The sequence below is a fragment of the Hemicordylus capensis genome, chromosome 1 (assembly GCF_027244095.1).
Source record: "Hemicordylus capensis ecotype Gifberg chromosome 1, rHemCap1.1.pri, whole genome shotgun sequence".
In the NCBI taxonomy this organism is placed as follows: domain Eukaryota; kingdom Metazoa; phylum Chordata; class Lepidosauria; order Squamata; family Cordylidae; genus Hemicordylus; species Hemicordylus capensis.
The window spans coordinates 280,358,186-280,378,801 of NC_069657.1; the positions used below are offsets into that span (position 1 = coordinate 280,358,186).

The 20,616-nt window shown below is 42.4% G+C and overlaps 1 protein-coding gene across 3 annotated transcripts in view; it reads right to left on the reverse strand.

The window, feature by feature from the left end:
- Positions 1-20,616, reverse strand: part of C1H2orf50 (chromosome 1 C2orf50 homolog) — a 127,166-nt gene that overhangs the window by 89,501 nt on the left and 17,049 nt on the right. The gene's annotated exons all lie outside the window — the stretch shown is intronic.

Below are 20,616 nucleotides of genomic sequence, written 5' to 3' on the forward strand. Positions count from 1 at the left end.
TGTCTGAATAGGGCTCAAGTTATTTTCCATGGGGCCCATTCTCACCCTTCTCACTTAGGCTGTTTGAAATGTCTCCAAAAATGTAAATAGCTGGCATATTCTTCTGTAGCTTCTATCTCTTTCTGGGGTGGGGGGGACAGAAGTAACTGAGATACAGGCATCAATATAAGTATATAGTGAGAACAGACTGGAAAGAGGAAGATAATCCTGCACTGGAGATCCATTAGAAGGAGCGACTTAAGGGTTTGTTCATTTCTTTTAATTGCCAGGTGGTGCCAAGCTCTTCTCCTTTTGAGCTTCTAGGCTTCTCCCCCTGGGTCTGAGTCTCAGAGGACCTGGCAACCCTCAAAGAAAGTGTGAAGGATGCAGCTGCTTTTCAATTAGCTCTGTATTTCTGTGCCTTGAGAGGGTGGTGTGAGTGGGAGGTCAGCCCGTGCCCTTGAAAAGAGTGTGACACAGTTGAAATGAATTTGTTTCTTTTTAAAGCAGGGAAATGATGCTGTTAGGGTTCCATTTGATTGGAAATAACATGATTTTACATAGCCAAACAATTGGACCTTAAAAACAGTGCAGGCACACAGCTGAGGTAAGGCAGGTGCTTATGCTGTCAAAGATACAAAAGCAGGCCACGGCATTTTTTGGTCAGTTAGCAGCCCAGGGCTCCAGTCTATATTGACTTTACTGTGGCTGAAATCCTCGGCATGTTTACTCAGAAGTAAGTTGTCCTGAATGTAATGGTACTTTCCCGTGAATAAGACTGTAGTCTGTGTATTGCACTGGAATAGATGCAATGTCTGAGTAAACAGAATGAGTAACACAGTGGCCGTGTTCGGACATATCACCAAACCATTGGTAAATGTGCCAGAGGTTCAAGTTTGTGGTCAACCGAATGCGTGAAACTGTGGTTTTGTCACCCTCTGTTTTTGACCCCAAACCTGAATTTGAACCTTTGGTTTGTAGTGAGTTTTGCTGCTGAAACCCTGGGTTCCAAAGGGCCATTGTTTTGTCAAAATGCTGCCGTCACTGTAACCTGGGTTTTTTGCTCTAGCTCATCTTCAAACAATAGAGAGGGTGGCTCGGACTAGTCCAGGAATGTGTCAGTTTTAGGGCGGCTGCATTTCTCGCTGGCCGCCTATCGAAGCTGATGCCCCACCCTCTACCATCTCCTTTCTCCTCCTGCCACTGTTTGGCAACAGGGACGCCATGTCCCTGCAGCTCCTGCATTTAAAGGGAAAGAAACGCATTGGTGAATGCCCACTTTCTGCTGCATCTCATGAGCCCCCTTTGTCCATCCCCAAGAAAAGGATGGGAGGACAAGATGGGGAACCACAAAAGAGGTCTCCAGCAGTTCAAGACTGGAGTGATTTGTGTACAAACATATGAAGCCCCGATAATGTAACAAATTGAACAACTAGATCATTCCCCACAAAGGGAACATATGCCAGGCTGTTGGGGGAGTGATATCATCGCACTTATCAGAAATATCAATGTGCCAAGCCTGTGCAAAGGTGGGGGGTGTCCCATCAAAGCTGCATAAGGAACACACCTGCAGAAACCCTGGGCATGACAACCTTCCTGCGGTCCAGTCAATTAAAGAGACAACACATAGCACCACAATCTGGTGTCTGTAGCTATCCATCACGCCAAACCATCAACAGTGGGACTTGGGTGCTGGGAGGGGGTGGGAGACCAGCAAGTCAGGTTTTCTGTTGCATTTCTAGTATGCTGCAATTTGAAAGACAAGGGTCGCAAGGGTCTGGATGGGCAAAGCCTGACTTGCCTCAAGAAAGGGTGTGGTTGGTGTCATGCGTATTTTGCACAAAGAGAGACTAAGGATTGAATTCCTTGAGCAACCTGCAGTGCACATCTTTGCACGTTGCCCGGCATGCAGGATCTTCACTTAGAATTATCTTAGGAAACATTTTGACAGTTAGTATGGTTGCTCAGCAAAGTGTCCCTTTAAAGTTGTTGGGCAGCAGGACTTTGGTTGCTTTGCATGCCTGAACATTGTCTGTATTTTTAAAGATCCCGTGCACAGTATTGCTCTAGGGATGTGCAGAATGTTTCAATTGCAAAATGTTTCAACTGCAAAATGTTTCAACGTGAAATGGGCCATTTTGAGTGCTTCGAGCTCGAAACTGAAACCCTTTAAATAAAGGGCCTGTTTTGAGTTTGGAGCAGAACAACCCAATTTTGATTAAAATGTTTCGACATTTCAAGCACCATTTTGGAGGCCTGTATTTTCCACTGACTGGTTTTCTGGCATTGGCTTCCCATTGGTTTGTGATCTCCTTGCTTCTTGGTTGGCTGTTATCATACAAATCAAGTGTTGTCATGGGCAACTGTGACCCCATTGGCTGGGTGAGAGAGGGGAACACAAAAGGAGGGAGTTTCAAAAATTTATTTAAGAGGACTGCAAAGCAGAGAGAGCCCTAGAGAGTGCCTCTCTTAAAGAAGATATATCAGGAGAGGAGGAAGGAAGGTTTGATTTTGTGGTTTTCTTTTCTCAACACTCAGTATAATATGCTGTGCTATTGCTGCTATAATTATCTGGTTTTGCTGGATCTCAAATTGATAAGGCAGAACTAGGATGCCTTCCCAAGTTGGGTGCCTGTTGTGTTTGTGAGATAGTGTTGTGGCATGAAATGGAAAATGGCAGCTCTCTCTGTGTGTTATATTTCTTGGTGATTGCTGTGATGAGTTCCATGACTGACCATGAGACTAACCTGTGCTTCACTCACTGCTCTGGTCTGCTCTGCAATCTGCATTGCAAGGTGTACTCAGTCAAAATGTAGCTGAAGTTGCTGTAGTTGAGCTTCTGGATATATTTGCTACTAAGTAAGGAGGCTGCTGTGGCAGCTTTTGCAATGCTGGGAAGTAACGTAAAGAGACATAATTGTGTGAGAGAGAGCAACTTGTGCCAGTGTTGTTACTGCAGCACAGGCACTGTGGCTGGCAGTGGATTCTGGGTCAGTGATTCTTTTTTGGCCATTTTTGGACTGTGTTTGAAATGTGTGTTTCTCTGTTGGGAAGGACAGATTCTTTTTTACTGTTTGCTTCTGTACTGTTTTTCAAGGCAGGGTTGCAAAATATATTGCAAATTGCAATGCAAAACTTGTGTGTGCACTCTGTGAGTGCAGTTGTTCTGGTCACAGGGAAAAATTGGGAAACCTGAAACACCCCATTGCTCCCCATGGGTAGCTCCTAGGGACACCAAAGTGGGTCACGTGGTAGAGCATGATGGGTACTACCTACCACCAAGTGACACAAAAAAATGGGCAAGTGGGTGATTTTAAACAATTGGTTAACCTTCCCCCCAAACCCCCATATGATTCTTCTTGTTCCAGGATTCCCCATTGTTCCCTATGGCCAAAACACTCAAAATGTTTCGAGTTGTGAGAGCTCGACTTGTGTGAGTTTGGCAGCTGCTTTGATGAAATATTTCGGCCGTTTTGCATTTCATTTCGAGCTTGAAACAGAACCAGGTGCGTAGCAAGCCCTGAAAGGGCCCATGTTCAAGAATTGATTATGGGCTCTACCTTTTTGTGGTGACATATAAAAGGAGAGAAAGGGGATTAGAGGGAAAAGGGAACTTTTTTCCTAGTCTCCTCCTGCTATAGGGGCAAGAGGCAGCAAGCATCTGTCTGACAGGGGATATGGATATCCAGGCAGTAGCAAAGAATTGTAAGAAAATGCTAAAAAGCAAACACAACTTTAATTATAGTAAATAATAAATAAATAATAACAAGTTCTCAAACGATACAAGACAATAGCCCAAGGAGGTATTATAATAAATATAATAAATTATAAACCCAGGCTCTAGAACGTTATATCGCCTGCCCTCTTGGTTCACTGTCTCCTCATTACAAAGCTTAGCTGCGGCCATGCAGATTCACTAAACAGTTTTTGCTAGGGAGGGAGGGACTATTTTTCTAAACAGGAATTTGTTGAAAGGCTCTCTCCAACCTTCCCCCATTCAACAACAAATAGATATTACTAGCTTATCCCATGCAGAGCACCTGTACTCTGTAGTACTCACTCACCCCCTCAGCCAGTCATCTCCCCTCACTCCGTCTCCCCTCAGACATTGAGCAACGGCATCCGTCACTGCCAAGTCTCCTCGTGAGGAGGATGGCCGAGCTGGGGCTTCCCTTCCAGTCTGCACAAATGGCTCTCAGTGCACTCTTAGGGCCCGACTCAGCCACCCTCCTCGCGAGGAGACTCGGCGGTGATGGATGCCGTTCCTCAATGTCTCTTCTTTCTTTGCCTCCTCCTCAACCTCCCTCCCCCCTTGGCAGCAGCTGCCCTTCCCACAACTCTCTCTCTCGCCGGAACTCTCGCAAGAGTTGCCATGCATGGGATTAGCCACGGGTATGCCTTAGAGAATTAGATAGATAGATAGATAGATAGATAGTAGCCAAAGTATGCAGAAAGCACAGGGCTGATTTATTAACCTGTATGGGTACCTAATATCTCAGCTTATCTTTTTTTTTTAAAGAATGAAACATCTTATCCCTCCAAGCTGTCTGTCTGTCTGGGCTGCATTCCTTGCCATCCAGTCCAGTCTCTCACAGCCAAATTCCTGTTCTCCTCATGAGTAGACTCCTGTCCTCCTTCCAGTGTGCTGCATCCAGTTTCCGTGTCAGCTCCCTCCCTCTCCACCTGGCCGCATCCTGCTTGACTTCAGCAGGGTGTGGCCAGTCTGCTTCCGACAGATATACTGAGACAAAGAATTGCTCAGAGCAACTCCCTGAGCTGCTGGAATAGTGAGTTAGCTCCCTCGTGCTCTCGCGCTCTCTTGCTCCCTCAGCCCCGCCCAACTTCTGCTGCTGCTCCTCCGAGATAGAGAGTTCACAGCTCAGCTAGGTAGCTGAGCTGAGGCTGGAGTGAACTCTCTTGCTCTTGGAGCAGCACAGGACTCAGGAAGCAGCCAGATATGCTCCAGCATGTCAATTTCCTGGTTTGACAGATTAGCTGCAAGTTTGTCTACCCAAGGTTTCACACTATGTTCATATGGGCCAAGTATGATTGGGATATAAGCATATCAAGGTTGTGTGTGTACACGTGTACACACACACACACACACACACACACACACACACACACACACACACCGGCATAAACAAAAGCATGTACTCTACAGGTATACTTTTTCAGCATCTGCTACTAGAACTTTTGAACAGGTCACTTGAGCTTGCTTCATACATAACAGATACTATGGGAAGGCCACTTTGACCTGCATCTGCATTGCATCTGCTTCACATGGTTGGTCATGACTACAGTGATTTGCTGTACGGATTATTTTCTCCACATTGCTGAGAGGATTATTTTGTAGCAGCATGGAGATGCCCCATGCAGTCAAGAATGATCCATGTGGCAAGTTTCTGCTTGCACAGCAATGACTGACAGCATAATAACCAGCTCCTCCAGTTAGTAGATGGAGCTGTAATCTAGAACTGCAAGGTGCTTGGAGTTTTATTATGTGCTAGTTGGGATTATTCTTTATTCTTATTCTGTGCTTCAACCTATATGGTTTCTATATAGGCACAGAGAACACAACCAGTTCCTTCAGCCAACAGGTGAGGCTGTAACCTAGAACTGCAAGGTGCTTCAAGCTTTATAAATTATCTGCTAGTTGGGATTATTTCCTATTCTTGTTCTCCGCTTCAACCCATGTGATTTCCTACCTCATTATAGCTTTCTTGTTCCTGCCCTTGCTACTTTGCAAAGCCATGTTGCACAGTATTATTTGTAGTTATTTATAACAGTAAAACATTCCAAAGAAACTCCTAGCTCTATGTGACTGGTTCATTTGTTAACTCTGGTTCTGGTTAACTGGTTCATTTGTTCAAGGAGTGTGAAGAAAGAGCAGCTTGCAGTTTAGGGCAGAGAAGTTGAGAGAAGGGGCTGTATGCTGAAAGCAGTGTGTAGGAGGGAGACTTTGGCCGCATTTGCACATAATGGGGAATCGGGGTTGCAGGGACCCGCGGTTTGCTTACCATAAAGTCTGAATGTGTGCAACTCCAGTCCTGTCTGTAGAACAGCCAGAGGTCACACTCAGGAGACTCCAGTTTGAACCCTTGGATGGTTGGTTTGTAGTGAGTTTCGCTGCTCCAAACCAAGGGTAAACAGAGCCTCCATTCCATCCAAATGCAGCACTGGAGGCTTCATTCAGCCAGATTGGAGTTGAGAGGGGAAGCTCCTCCTTCTCCCCCTCCCCATCGGCTGTGCAGGCTTTCCTTCAAGCTAGAAGGAAGCCCACACAGCCAGCTCCCCCGCCTCTCTTCAGTCTCATGGACTACAGAAAGGAAGCTCTCCAGTACGTCTGAATGTGGATGGGAGAGCGGGAGGATATTTGTAATTAAACCAAATGTTGCAAAAACAGCATAAGACTTTAATGCTCTCTCTTCTCCAAAGGAAACCAAACCCAGAGAATGCTGCCTAGAACTTGGTGAAGAGGAGAGCGCACAATAATATTTATAATTAGAAACATGTTTCAGATATATACATTTTAATAAAATCATTAACAAAGAAATAAGGAAGGATTTTGCCTATTCACCATTTGTTTATAATCTTTTGGTCACAAAGCACAATGCTAATGTAATTTTTGCCTAAGAGATAAAACTCAACATGGAAATGATTACACCCCCGTTCAGCAAAAACAACTTTTAGGTTTAAATAGTCAAAATCCAATTAGCAAAACACATACTTCCAACTTTTCTCAGAATTCTCTGCATGTAACAAAAATGGCTTTAATGTACTGAAAGTTCAATACTTTCAGCTAATCTTTCAGTAACTAAATAAACTGAAGCTCTTTTTGAATTATTAAAAGATAGCATTAATAAAACAGAAAAAACTTCCGAATGAGTGTGTATCTTGCAAGAGATACACTAATGAATTTGCACTGCTATTTCTAGACTGCATAACAAATATATAAAATATTAAAATAAATGATATTATGTGCTGCTTTGACATTGGCTTTAATCTGCATTCAAAATTGTACAGTGAGATATTCTCTCCAGCAATGTACCATCAAGTGCTTTGAGAACCCTCACAAGGTAAATACTCAGTATGTGTCTCCAGATGATCATGGGGTATCCCAAATCCCACAAATACTTCTCCCTGCCCCATTTTGGGGTTGTGTGAGTTAAGAGATTCATTCCCAAGTTCCTGAAGAAAACTCAGCCTCTAGTTGCTGTCAGAGGAGACTTGCAGGCAGATGGCTTGCATGGCGCCTTCCCACAAATAGAGGTTCAGATGTTCCCAGTAGGAAGAGAAATTTGAAGCTCTGTAAGCATAACTCTGATTGAGAGCCTTCTAATGGATTCTGTAGACTGGGCAGAGTCAGGGCCCATGACATGACATGACACGCCTTTGATTGGCCTTTCTGTGGTTGCTATTTTTCTTTAAATAGAAGCTGTTGGGTGCGGGGTAGGGAATCTGGATTGGGCCATGCTGTAGAGGAAGGTGAGATTTAAAGCCTTGCCTCTGCCACAATCCTATTCTGGATTCCTCCCTATGGATGCTATTTGTCCCAAGAGGGATGCTCCCATTGGTGCCAATGCAGTTTGGCCCTGCTGACTGATAGGCTGTAGGTGTTTCTGTCTAAGACCCTGAAAGGCTGCTGTCAGTTGGTGCAGGTAGTGCTGAGCGAGATGGACCAATACTGAAGGCAGCTTCCTATGTGAGTTGATTGACCACTTGCTTCTCTCTTCTTTCACATGATGGCCCATGTGTGGTATAGTTGTTTCTTGATGTCCTACTGTATCTCCTTGCAGACCAAAGGGATATGCATGCTTGCATCATCTCAATTATTTTGGTACAACAGCCTCTTCATCTGAGACTTGTTGGCTTGCACTGGTGAACTTCTTCATAAGAGCAGTCATGCTCAATGGGTCCATCTAGGCTGGTTTCTTACAATGGCCAGCTAGTTACATCTAGGAAACTTAGAAGCAGGGCATGAATACAGTATCTAGGGTCAGGGTGCTCAATCATGTTTAAATACAGTGAAGCTCTTCTCACGATCAGTGAGAAAAGCTTTGGGGCTAACTGCAGGGAGAGAGGGCTTAGCCCGCCCTCCCTGCAGACGAACAGCCACTCGTAACTGGGTGGCCAGATCAGCCACCCACACGACTGCCAGCTCCGTGACGAAGCCTGCAGCGGCGGGGGGGGGGGCTGTGCAGCCCCCAGAAGTTCCAGGAAGCCCCACGCGAGTGTGTGGGGCATTCTACAGAGACTCCCGATCCCAGGAGGCTGCTTGCAGCCTCCCAGTCGGGGGTCTACTCGTGTGTCACTGCACGCCATGGCAACACATGAACAAAACGATGAGGTTAACAGAGTGCTCACCTGAGAGCCCGGTGGTTCCCACGATCCCTAGAAATTCCAGTGATCATGAGAATAGCTTCAGTGTATTATAGAAACACTGCAATGTACATCCACATGCATGTCCCTGTTTTTAATAGTTAGGTGTATAGCCTAAGCACTAGACAAAGAACCCCTCCCTTTTTTAAGACAGTGCCCAAATTATGTAACTCAGTCATTCTTTGCTATCTTTTAGGTGCTAGACGAAGCTGGCCTCTTTACCCATCCCTATCATGACCTTTAACCATCCCTATCATGACTTTTAGTGATATCGAGACCACTTTTAATTGCCTCTTTTGCTGCTTTTATCTAGTTTTACTTTCTGGTATGTATTTTTGCTGGTTTGTATGGATTTTTGAAATTGCATTTTAGTCTTTTATCTGTAAAGCCATTTTATAGTGGTGGAAACTTTTCAGAGTATGGATGACCACGAATTATTACTCAGAGCACGTTTTAAATTGCTCGGTGGTTAGAATATGTACGCTCTGTAGAGCTCTTCTTCAGATAAAAATGTGATGCTTGGATTTTAAACCATGAGCTATAAGCAAGCAGAAAATACAAACGGAATCAAGGTCTTTGGTAATAAGTACTTTGTATGTATGATGCTTTGCCACCTAAATGGCAATGGCGCATCTAAAGGCTGGTGTGTAACATCAAGATTATGTCCAGAAAGAACTAGAGAAACTTATTTCACAGTACCTACAAGGAACAGCCACATTGATCTTGTAAGCTTTAACAAGGTTGAGATATGTGTAACCTTTTGGAATCATAAGAACAGAACATCACCTGTCTACAACGTAGTTTTTCAGAGTCTCTGTGGTAGGTTTTAAAAAAATCCAATAGAACTGTTTCAGAAGTTATTGATTAGAGGCAAGGCAATGTGTGCTTTATGGTTAAGACACCAAGATCTCAATTTTGCAACAAGAAAAGCTGGAGTTTGCAACTGGTTTAAATGTTATGCAGATTAGGTATATTGCATGATGTCTCTTCTTTTTCATAACCCTTCCCTCCCTCCCTCCCTCCAGGAGCTACATGGAGCACTTAAACTTCTTCCACTATGGGAATCATATTGAGCCATTCTTCTGGCTTCAGAGATTTCTTGAAGCGCTGCCCAAAACATTTTAAGCAAGAAGCAGAACCATTAAAAATTTCAGTCGGTTTCCAGTTCATCAGCATTTTTAACCTCCCAGTTCAGTTGGAATACAGACACCAAGTGTAAAAAGTGGTTCAGTAACCAGTGCAGACATTTTGAATGATTGGGATGCATTTGTTGCCAAATAATATAGGACTTTTCCTTGCAATGCAACCCTATCAAATGAATATAGTGATAGTTATTTCAGTAAAAAAACAAAATATTTTTAACTTTTTAAAACTTTATTTTTTCAATTTTGAGAAATATGTTTAGACACAAAATAATATAACGGAATAAAAGCAGGAAAATGGCTTGTTTGAGAAATAATGACAATCAGGAATGACAGCAAAGAAGACCTGCAGTGGAAAGGAAACACAAAAATCTTTCAACCTCAGTTCAAGAATCCTCCACGATTGCTGGACAGCAGCCTGTGGGTGGGCAAGTTACAGACTAGCTATGTACTGTCATTCATTCTTTCAGGCCGTCATGTTTATTATTACTGCCAATAAGCCCCAACGTCATCAAATTGCTATTTACCGAAGATGGTTTGAACATGTAAATTGTAATACTGACTGCAGAATCTGTGTACTTTACGTAAATTACATGGTAAGCCCTGCTAATTGAGCAAGGAGGAGCCTTTAATATTTATTTATTTATTTCATTTAAATCCCGCCCCACCCAAACGGCTCTGGGTGGTGATAATTTTAAAGTGATAATTCTCTTACACTTAGCAGGAGGAGTGCAACTGTCCCTCTCCAGCCCCAGCACAGCATCCCTCCGGTGGTGGTTGCTGCTGTCTTACTTTTCTTTCTTTTGCGATTGTGAACCCTTTTGGGACAGAGAACTGACACATCTACCTACCTACTTATCTACAGACATTGAAAAGTAGAGAGATTTGGCACGAATCTCTGCAAGAGACTTTCTTGGTAGTATTACAAATTATCCTAAACCAGCCCACTATTTAATGCGCTTAACTACTCTATCCCAGAGAAGGGCTTTTCCCCTTGTGCGATTTAATGCACTTCCATCTCCTGTACTGGAGGGCAGGTATCATAAAATCCCTATTACTAGCCGGATCTGTCCCTTTGGGCAGGGTGTGGAGACTGTGACTCACGTTCTTCTGCACTGTTCATTTTATAGAAGTATTTGTACTTCTCTTATTTTCCACCTCTTGTCAAATACCCCTCCTAGATGATGGATATACATCTTTTTTATTAGCTGATCGCTGCACACCTATAACACTGTGTGAAGCCAAATTTTGTGCAACTGCATGTAGGATTAGGTCTGAGTTGGTTAAAGTTATCGGTATTATTATGAAGACCCTAATATTAGGTTTTGTACTATTTGTATCATCTTTACTTTGCTCTGTACCTTTTTGTTGGGTTAATGACTATAATAAAGTATAACATATCTATCTTTATATCTGCCTATCTATCTATTAGGGATGTGTGAATCAGTTTGGCTACAAATCGATTTGTACCCAAATCTAGCTGATTCCGGTGATTTGGAGACAGAACAAATCACCCCTGTGGCCCATTGGCTAGATTCGGGTCCAAATTGAATCATGCCAGATTTGATTCAAGATTCGGATTCGTTCTATCATTTCCCCCAGATTCCCAGCTTTCAATTAAAAAAAGAAGAAGAAGCTAAGTTCTAGCCCTTGTAGAAGTGGAGTTATGGAGCAAATGTGTGGTCACTATTTTTCAAGTGTTCGGAATCTTTGGTAATAACTTTTTCTCAATGAATCCCTATGAGGATTGATTACACACCTTCATTACTTCTAATCATTTTGACTGTCTTTGGACCATGCCAACTGCCAGCTGCCATGTGCTAAATACACCACCCCTCCCACCCACAAGGCAGTGGGGTACTACTCAGTTTATGTTCTAGAATTTTTTTCAAGTGTTTAGACTCTTTGCTGTCTAATAACCTTTCCTCATAATGAATCCCTATGAGGCTTCATTACACACCAAAGAATCTAAACACCTCAAAAATTCCTAAACTATAAATTGAGTATCCCAGTGTGTGTGTGGGGGGGGGGGTGAGGTGTAGTTGACACATGGCAGTTGACAGTTGGCACTGTCCAAGGACAGCCAATATGAACAGAAGAAAGGAAGGTATGCAATTAATCCTGATAGGGATTCATTATGAGGAAAAGTTATTATACACCAAAAAGTCCGAACACTTGAAAAATAGTGACCACACATTTTGCTCCAGAACTACAAGGGCTAGAACTTAGCTTTTTTTAAAATGAAAGCTGGGGATCCATGTTATGGTTAGGATAGGATGGCTTTGAATCTCCATTATTCCCTATGGTGGAAATATACAAATGCTGTAAAAACTAAAAAAGGGAAATCACTAAACATTAACCAAGTGTCCCAATGCCTTGAAATTTGGGTGGTAGCTGACACCCATGGGGACTTACCCACCACCCAAAGTTGGTGCCCCTAGAACCTTTATAAGTGGTCCAAATCGATCCCAATCAACCATATCAAATCCAATTAGAGTCTGGGGGGTGATTCGGGGAGACAGGTTTGGCCACAAAACAAATCAGGGGTGATTTGATTCGGGCACAAATAGAATTAAAAAAATTGATTCATGCACATCCCTACTATCTATCTATAAACTGCTTTAAAAACTTTTGTTGAAAAGCAGCATATCATTTGTAGAAGTAGTAGTAAATCTGGCTTTTAGAACCTGCTGTTATTTTAAAAAAGGTCACAAAACAAATAGAGATATCTGCAGCATTTCTTTAAAATGCACCAAGTGTTTGGAGGCTAAAATGAATTATTTTATTCCAGCGAACAACACTTCAAACTACAGTTCTCTCTGGACGTCTCTGACTTACCCAAATATCCCCTTGTCAGAATAACCAGTTGAAAAAGCAAGAACAGAAGGGATTAGAAGGATCTCTCTTTTTTTCTCATGCTCTCACTCTCTTCCAGAGGAATAATACAAGGATATTAAAGGTGCCTTCTTCTTACTGGCGAACTCTGTTTCAACTTGAAATCAGTATGGTTTTGATTCCAAAATGATATTTTAAAGCTGGTTCATAATGGTATGTTTTTAAGAGATCACTCTAAAATAGATCCAGTAAGAAACTGTATCAGATTCACAGCTGCTTTCCTTTACCGTACATGGTGCTTGAACATGATGTTTTCCTCCTCAATCTCTTCTCCGTACTCACTTTCAGTATTAATGTACCAATAACACAGACAGATATGCCAGATGAATTGTTTAGCACAGTAGTTGTGTGGCTGTGTGGTGCAATCTGTGTATATTTACTCAGAAGAAAAGGCTTCTTTGTATGACTTACTCTCAGGTAAATGTTCGTAGGATTGCAGCCTTGATTTGATGTATGGGACAGAGTATGGATACAGAAGTATATTAATTTGATGTATGGAACAAGAGAGTGGCAAAGGGCTGGTTCAGACAATACTTCAGCCTGAATCTATGGGATGATGTGTGCATGCCATGCACACGAACATCCCTTCCCACTCCTGGAGCACAGGGGCACCTTTCCCTAATTGCATTGTGGGGAGGGGGGAGGCTGATCTGAATTGTTCCTCGATGTGACTCAAATAGTAGATTACAACAGGATCTAGGGGGCCACATGCAGAGGAGAGGTTCAGACAAATTGTCCCCCTATTAGGGAAATGCACCGCTATGCTTCAGAATGGGGGAGGGACATGCTGCTCATGGCATATACTGTATATGTTGTCCTGTAGCGTCAGGCTGGTGGACAAGTATGATCTGAACTGGGTCCAGAAAGAGGTAGGAGGAGAGAATTAATGAATAACAGAAGCTAGAGAGGACAAATCTCTTATGGTAGTTCAGGAGCCAGTATTAACCACTGATTGGTTGATTGACTGATTAAGTGCCATCAAGTTGGTGTCCACACTTAGCGACCACATAGATAGATCCTCTCCAGGATGATCAATATGGTATTAACCATATTGGTTCACATTCTCTGCAGCGAAACACACAGTTCAGCACTGCTTGCTGTGCATGTCTCAACCACCACCTGCACTGTGGTAGTACAGGGTTGTTTTACAATGACTGAAGATTGTGCAATCACAATTGAGCCAGGCTATGTCCACTGGGAGAAGTACATGTAGCATGTCACCACTGTGATTGTACAGTCTTAAGCCGTAGAGGAACAGCTCTGTTCTGCAACAGCGTGGGCGGTGTTTGAGATGCACAAAGCAGTGCGGGTAGTGCTGAACTATTTGCATTCTGCTGCACAAAATGTGAGTCAGTAATTATTTGTTTCGTTTATGACTTTTGGGGCATCTCCCCCCCCACAAAGGTTTAACTACTGAGAAATAATGTCAAAGTAATTTTCAGCTCAGTTTTGAAGGAATTTCTTTTTGTTAACATGCCATATCTTCTAGGTCAGCATGCTTACTTATCTCTCCTTTTTGTAATTACTGCAGAGATGCGCCTTAAAAAAAAAATCAACCGAGGGACAGGACTTAAATGTTTAAGTCTGTGAGTTCTCTCATTCAAAATCAATGAAATTTCTATATAATTAAGTGCTGGATTGAGATGTCAGATTATGGATTTCTGCAAAATAATGATGGGCAAGTTCCCCATAACCCGTATTCAATAGGTTCAGTAATAAGCTGGGCTACTTCCTACAAAATTAGGGAATAGCTCAGTTTGTTTGAGCCAATCTGAATTTCCCTCCCTAGCCGCTTGCTCATTCCAGCCCAGGCTTTTAGTGCTGTTTCTGAGATCTTGAACTTTGGATGCTTCCCATTCCTAACTTGCTAACCTGGCAAAGAGGCACCTTTTAATGTGGTGATTATCTTTATTTAGCAGGGGGAGAGTAACTGGCCTTACCCACTCCCAGCACAGTACCTCCAGTGACTGTTGCTGGTCTCTATCTTAAGTTTATTTTTAGATTGTGAGCCCTTTGGAGACAGGGATCCATCTTATTTATTTGTTATTTATATGTGTAAACCGCCCTGAGAAATTTTGGAAGGGTGGTATAGAAATCGAATCAATAATAATAATAATAATAAGAAGAAGAAGAAGAAGAAGAAGAAGAAGTCCTGACATGTAAATATGGTATCATATACTGAACTTACATCTTGAATAGTGGTTTTTAAATGGTATAAAGTAACATTTAGTAAATCTGAATAACGTTAGCAAAATACTCCTTTCCCAATAAATATTCAGACATTTGCACTGATTATTCCGCCGCACCCCCCACCTTCAGCAAATATATTTAATTTTCTAAGATGTTTGAATATTCCTGACACATTTTCATTTTGTACTTTTTAATCTCCCAGGCTGTTTTTGTTACAAACTACAGAGCAACACACAGAACAGAAGAGAGATGTGTTTGGGTTTTGAAAACAGGTGTCAGTAGGCAAGACCAGATGCCTGATAAAACATTTAAGAAGACTTATTTTTGGTTTCGTTTCTATTTATGTGGAAGTGATCACTTGAAGAGCTGCCTTGAAGACAAAATGAGAATGTCAGAGGAATAATTGGTCTGCTCCGAAAAGAGTATGCAACCCCCCCAGGCAATAATAAGGCATCAAGGGGGACATAAATAGCAGGTTAGTCAGGAGAAGTGCTGCACTTGTCAAATACATAACTCCATCTCTAATTAAGGTGAGACATTGGAAGGGTCTGAATTATATTATCCTGTAATTATAGTTCATAGCAAAACTGTCTTATTTGTCTTATCAATGTCCTAAAAGCAGATACTCTAATGTTAGGGCTTATGTGGATGTTGCATTTTAAAATATTTTTTAAAGAGTAAGTTGGATGGTTCTATACTTTTGGTTGCAGGCAGTTGAGACACCTTTCCTCCATTTTGTGCTACTGTTGCTGCTGAAATGAGATTCTCTCTTCCTTGTTAGCACCACCATTACAACTGAGCTCTTATGTATAATAAGTCACTAACTGACGCCGATTGGAAAGTGGCTGTTCCATCAATGACTTTCAATGTGCACTTGATGGGAATTGTTTGTTTGTTTTCAGAATTTTTAGGAACATGGTTGGCTACATAAAAATCTGAAAATGAATAAAACCTGCCAGTTTTGAATGTATACCAACCCAGATAGTACTGATGGAGAGAAAGGTGTATATGTCACAGAAACATGTGTAAGCACATGTCAGTTGCCAATTCCCCAGGACTAGGCTAGAGTCTCCAAGAATCACCATAACTCTCCAGCTGACTATTGCAAGCAATCCTGAAGATTTTAATGGCTCGATATATAGTGGATGTGATTCCTCTAGTAAAGTAATAACTTCAGAGTTGACAGCCTAAGCACCTATGAAAGACTATGTGCATATGCCCCACCAGGTGACTTGCCACCCCACCTCGCCACGCCACACTCATGCCCCTGGCCAAAGTGCATGGAGGCCACCCCTCTTCTGTCCCACCTCCCCCTGCCAGGTGTGCTCTACCTAACCTACTCAGCAGTCACTCACCAGTTGCCACTTGTAGCAGTAGCACTGATGCAGTTTTGCCTCCATGGAGACTCACTGCCTCTGTGCAGCTGCTCTAGCAGCAGCCATTGCTCTGCTTACTTGCCAGCTGCTCTCCGGTTGCTTTAGAGAGTTCCTACATCTCATGCTTAAAGAACACACAACAGCTAGAAACGTGTAAGCAGGACCCACTTACAGTTTCCCAGACATGTCACTTGTTTAAACTTCCTTGTGGTACACCTGGTTGAATATGAAGCCAAGGAAGCGGTAAGTAAAATTCCCACCCTTCCTTTCAAATCCTTATGGGATATTAAAAAGGCTTTAACAAAAATTATCCCAATAACCTTGATCTTATCTTGTATCCTGCTGAAGTTAGGGTTATTATCTAATAACTTTATTAACAGATCTGATGGCAGAATAATTCATTATGTGTACAGTAGATACCATGGACAGCCAGGAAAACAAACAAATGGATCATAGAACGAATCAATTCAGAATTTTCACTCGAGGAACAAAAGTAGAGGCTCAAACTATCATACTTTGGACACATTATGCAAAAATCCAGCTCCCTTGAGAAGTCCATAATGCTGGGAAAATTTGAAAGAAAGAGAAGAGGATGACCAGCAGCAAGTTGGATGGACTTGATTACGACAGCAATAAATGTACCACTGAGAGACCTAAAAGGCCAAGTTGAAGACAGATCATCCTGGAGAGAATCTATCTTTGTGGTTGCTAAGAGTCGACACTGACTTGATGGCACTTAATCAATGAATCAATACAGTGCTACAAAAAACCACGCATACACACACCAAACTGTATCCACAGGCTCATCATCTAAAACAGATAAATCAGAGACAGAATTTATAGACTGGTACTCTGTGCAATCTGCTAGAGTAAAGTATGCAAACGAACAATGTGTGTGTTTTTTTTAAGTATTTCGCTATTGTTTTTTTTTAAATGTTGCATTCATTCCAGTCTTTCCTGCAATTATGTATTTTCCCCTTACTTATTTTGCACCACCGCTCCACTTTTAATGTAAGCACCACATATTGTAGAAAAGCAGATATGGAAAAGAAAAGACATTTCAAATAGTTGCTAGATATTTAAAAGATTCACATTCAAATGTGGTTTATATAACTAATACACACAAAAAGGGGGGAAATGGTCCCTTTCTATTTACAAGTCAATAGAGATGGCATTCTTATCTTCTGAAATGCTAATAGCTTTAGATAGCTGTTCTTAGAAGAAACAACCACGCAGAACTGTAAGAACTGGCTGTTATATGACAAGTCTAAACATCGGATCCAATAGTATATGAATAAATTGCTGGTAATAATTTTCTAAGAAAAGAAGGGCCTGTTTGGTTTTAAGAAATTTCAGTCCGGGCCTACCATGTATAGACTGGGAGCATTACTTCTTCCCTCTGATAGTGCAGAGAGGACTCCATTGATGAAGACAGTAACAGTGACTGACATTCCCACTAACCATTTGGTCCTGCACCAGGAAGAAGCGTGTGGGTGGAAGTGTTTAAACAGAGTTTTGTAGCCCTTGGCTAGAGGGCAATTCAGATTTTCACCCCTCACATGTGATTAAAGCATGTGCCGAGACTGAGCCCTTTCTCATGTCTGCCTGGGCAGATCACCCGTCCAGATGAACACTGGCTCCTGCCGGCAGCTCCAAGGGTCGGGGTACCGGGACGCATTGCCCTGTATCACTCCACACACCCCCAAGCTCCAATAATGCACTGCACAAGTGTGTGGTGCCTTACGGGGACCCCCCCCCAGTCTGCTAGCAGAGGCTGCTTGCAGCTGCGGCTGACAGACAATTCGGAAAATGGGGTTAAGAGAGTGCTCACTCCCTTACCCTTGTTTTCAAGGGAGGCTCCGTAGGCAGGTTTGCTGCCATGGTGCCGCCAGGATTGGGTGCGATCACAGAGGTTCACATGCATGTGCATGTAGTTCGAGCCCAGTGGTTCACATGCGCATGCAAAACTGGGCTCCTTTAGCCCTGTTTTGTACACACATGTGAATACCCTCACTGTGTTATCAGGTCCTCAAGTGACATCAGGGTGACCCAAACATTATCACATATAGGGGCTGCTGTGGGCTGTAGTTCATCTGAATCTTACTCTAGAAATTATTCAGAAATGAGGGGAAGGGGTTTACTGAGCCATTTATAGAGAGCAAATCTAGTTAGTTAGCTGCACTAATGCCAGAGAAAGAGTAAGACTATGGGGCATTTAAACACTGACACCATGTAGCTACAATGCCTGGCGAGAAGCACCCCCCAACATGGGAAAATTTGTTAAAGTAATCTTCCCTTTCAAATTCCTGGACATTTCGTATTCAGGACCACCATTTCCCTATAACCCCTGCTAACTTGGCAAAGAGGCCCCTTTTAACATGGTGATTCTCTTTATTTAGCAGGGGGGAAGTAACTGGCCCTATCCAGCCCCAGCACAGTACCTCCAGTGACTGTTGCTGGTGTCTATATATTATGTTTCTTTTTAGATAGTGAGCCCTTTGGGGACAGGGATCCATCTTATATTTATATTGTTTCTCTGTGTAAACCACCCTGAGCCATTTTTGGAAGGGTGGTATAGAAATTGAATAAATAACATAACAACAACATCAACTACCTAGACTGTCCAGGCTAATCCTGGATATGTGGCTACCCAAAGTGGGGGTAGGGAATGCAGTCAGAGATCAAGAATAAAATTGTGCTATACTGAAGAAGTCAGAAGATCAGGTGGAGACTGGAGAATGAAGACATATTGTGGGTGGTTTATCAAATGTTGGTTGTTGTATCAATCAGCCCCTCCCTTACCCTAAAGAGTAAAATGGAAGTGAACCCTGTCCTGTCTGTCAGGCAGTGACTTCTGGGGATCAGCCACTCAACACACGGTGACCATAACCTGGAGGGCCTGGTGAGAAGAAGTGAAGGGAGCCAGGAGGGCGATGAGAGAAGATGGAGAGCAGGCTTTGTGAGCTCCAGCAATGAAGTCTTGCTGCCTCATGGCCAACAGCCAGCCTGGAGACTACTCTCATGAAAGGACATCTACAAATCCTTGGGAGACAGGATTGCAGGAAGCTTGAATTCTCTCCTGGAGTTTGGGGTGAGTTCAAAGGGGAACAAGGTCAGGGCTTTTTGGCTTCAGAAAGGCTTAGCCAGGGAATCATGTGTTAGTTAGCCTGCATTAGATTACTTTATTTTGGTGCTATGTAAATCCTTACAACTGGTCTATTGTGTTTCATTTGTAACGTAACCTGCAATGTAATGTAAGGCTGAGAGGGCCTCAGACTGAAGCAGTCTGTAGTATTTTGAATAAAGTTTTTCTCTTTTTGTTCTTTATATTTTACCTGCCTCTGAGTGGATTTTTAAATCAGGAAAAAGGGGATCTACTCTGGTGCAAGCACGTCTCAAGTTTGATTGCTCAGCAGCTCACACTACCAAGTTTGCTCTTTATGTGTAGGCTGCACGTGGAGGGTTTTCTGTACTTTCCCATTGGTAAAAGAAGAGTTTCCCTGGAATTTTGCCCACACCAGGGAGGGATTAAACTCTGTTAAAAAGTGGGCATGATGGCATCAATTACCAAAGGGACAGTTCTAAGTTTTAAAGGAACAGCCTTTGTTGAGCAAACACGGAGGGAATGAATCAGCATTTTCCTTTCTCCCACATGGACTTGCTCTGAAACAAAGGCTGGGCTTAAATCTGCTATTCGCTACAGTTGTACATTTTGAATATCCTTATTTGATAGAAGTCCCAAGTAACAGAACCCAACAGCTGTTGGGTCCTGGAGCATGGTTTGAAAACACATCATTGCCATTTCCCTGAAGCTAAGCAGGTCTGAGTCTGGCAGTGCCTGAATGGGAGATGACCAAGGAACCTGATGTGTGCCAACCTCAGCTTTGTGGAATAAAAGAAAAATACAAATGTAGCACATTTTAAAAGAGTTCCTGAAATCCAAGCTAGTGATACTAAAATATCAATATTATTTGTACGCTTTTTTCTCTGCCTTGATGATATTCAGAGTAGAAGTTTTATTCCAAGCCAACTGAACATTCAGTTTCACCAGAAATTATTCATGCATGCAAAATAAATATATATCTCTATATGAAAAAAGGATAATATGAGCTTAAAGGTTAGACAGATAATTTTTCTCCACCAAATTTTCCAAATATCAGATCTCCCATAAAGATACACACACATACACACACCATTTAGCAGCTGCAAATAAACTAATGCAAACAACAAGAAAAAGAACAGATATAGCATTCACCAACTGTGGGAGGAAAAAACTGCGGTTCTGTCAGCAGAGAACAGGCTGCTGACAGTGATTTCTAAGAATCACTTATTTATGCCATCCTTACCATTTTGACATGCAGTCTTATCATTCAGAGAGATCTTACACTACATTGCCAGCTGTCATTTAATCAGGATATATACAAGTCACATCATCTTTTCTTTTTCCTCTCTTCAAAGAAGCCTGATAGCAAAGCTGGTTTGTAAGAAGATGCATTTATCTCCAGCTATTCTCTGGCTGAGAAAGCATCATGCTATAAATGAAAGGATATCTCATGGAGAGAAATGTGACGGTCTCATTTTAATGTTCTTTTGCTCTGTTTTCTACTGGACTACAAGGGAGGATAAGTTGTGAAGAGCTACTGTCTAACAGT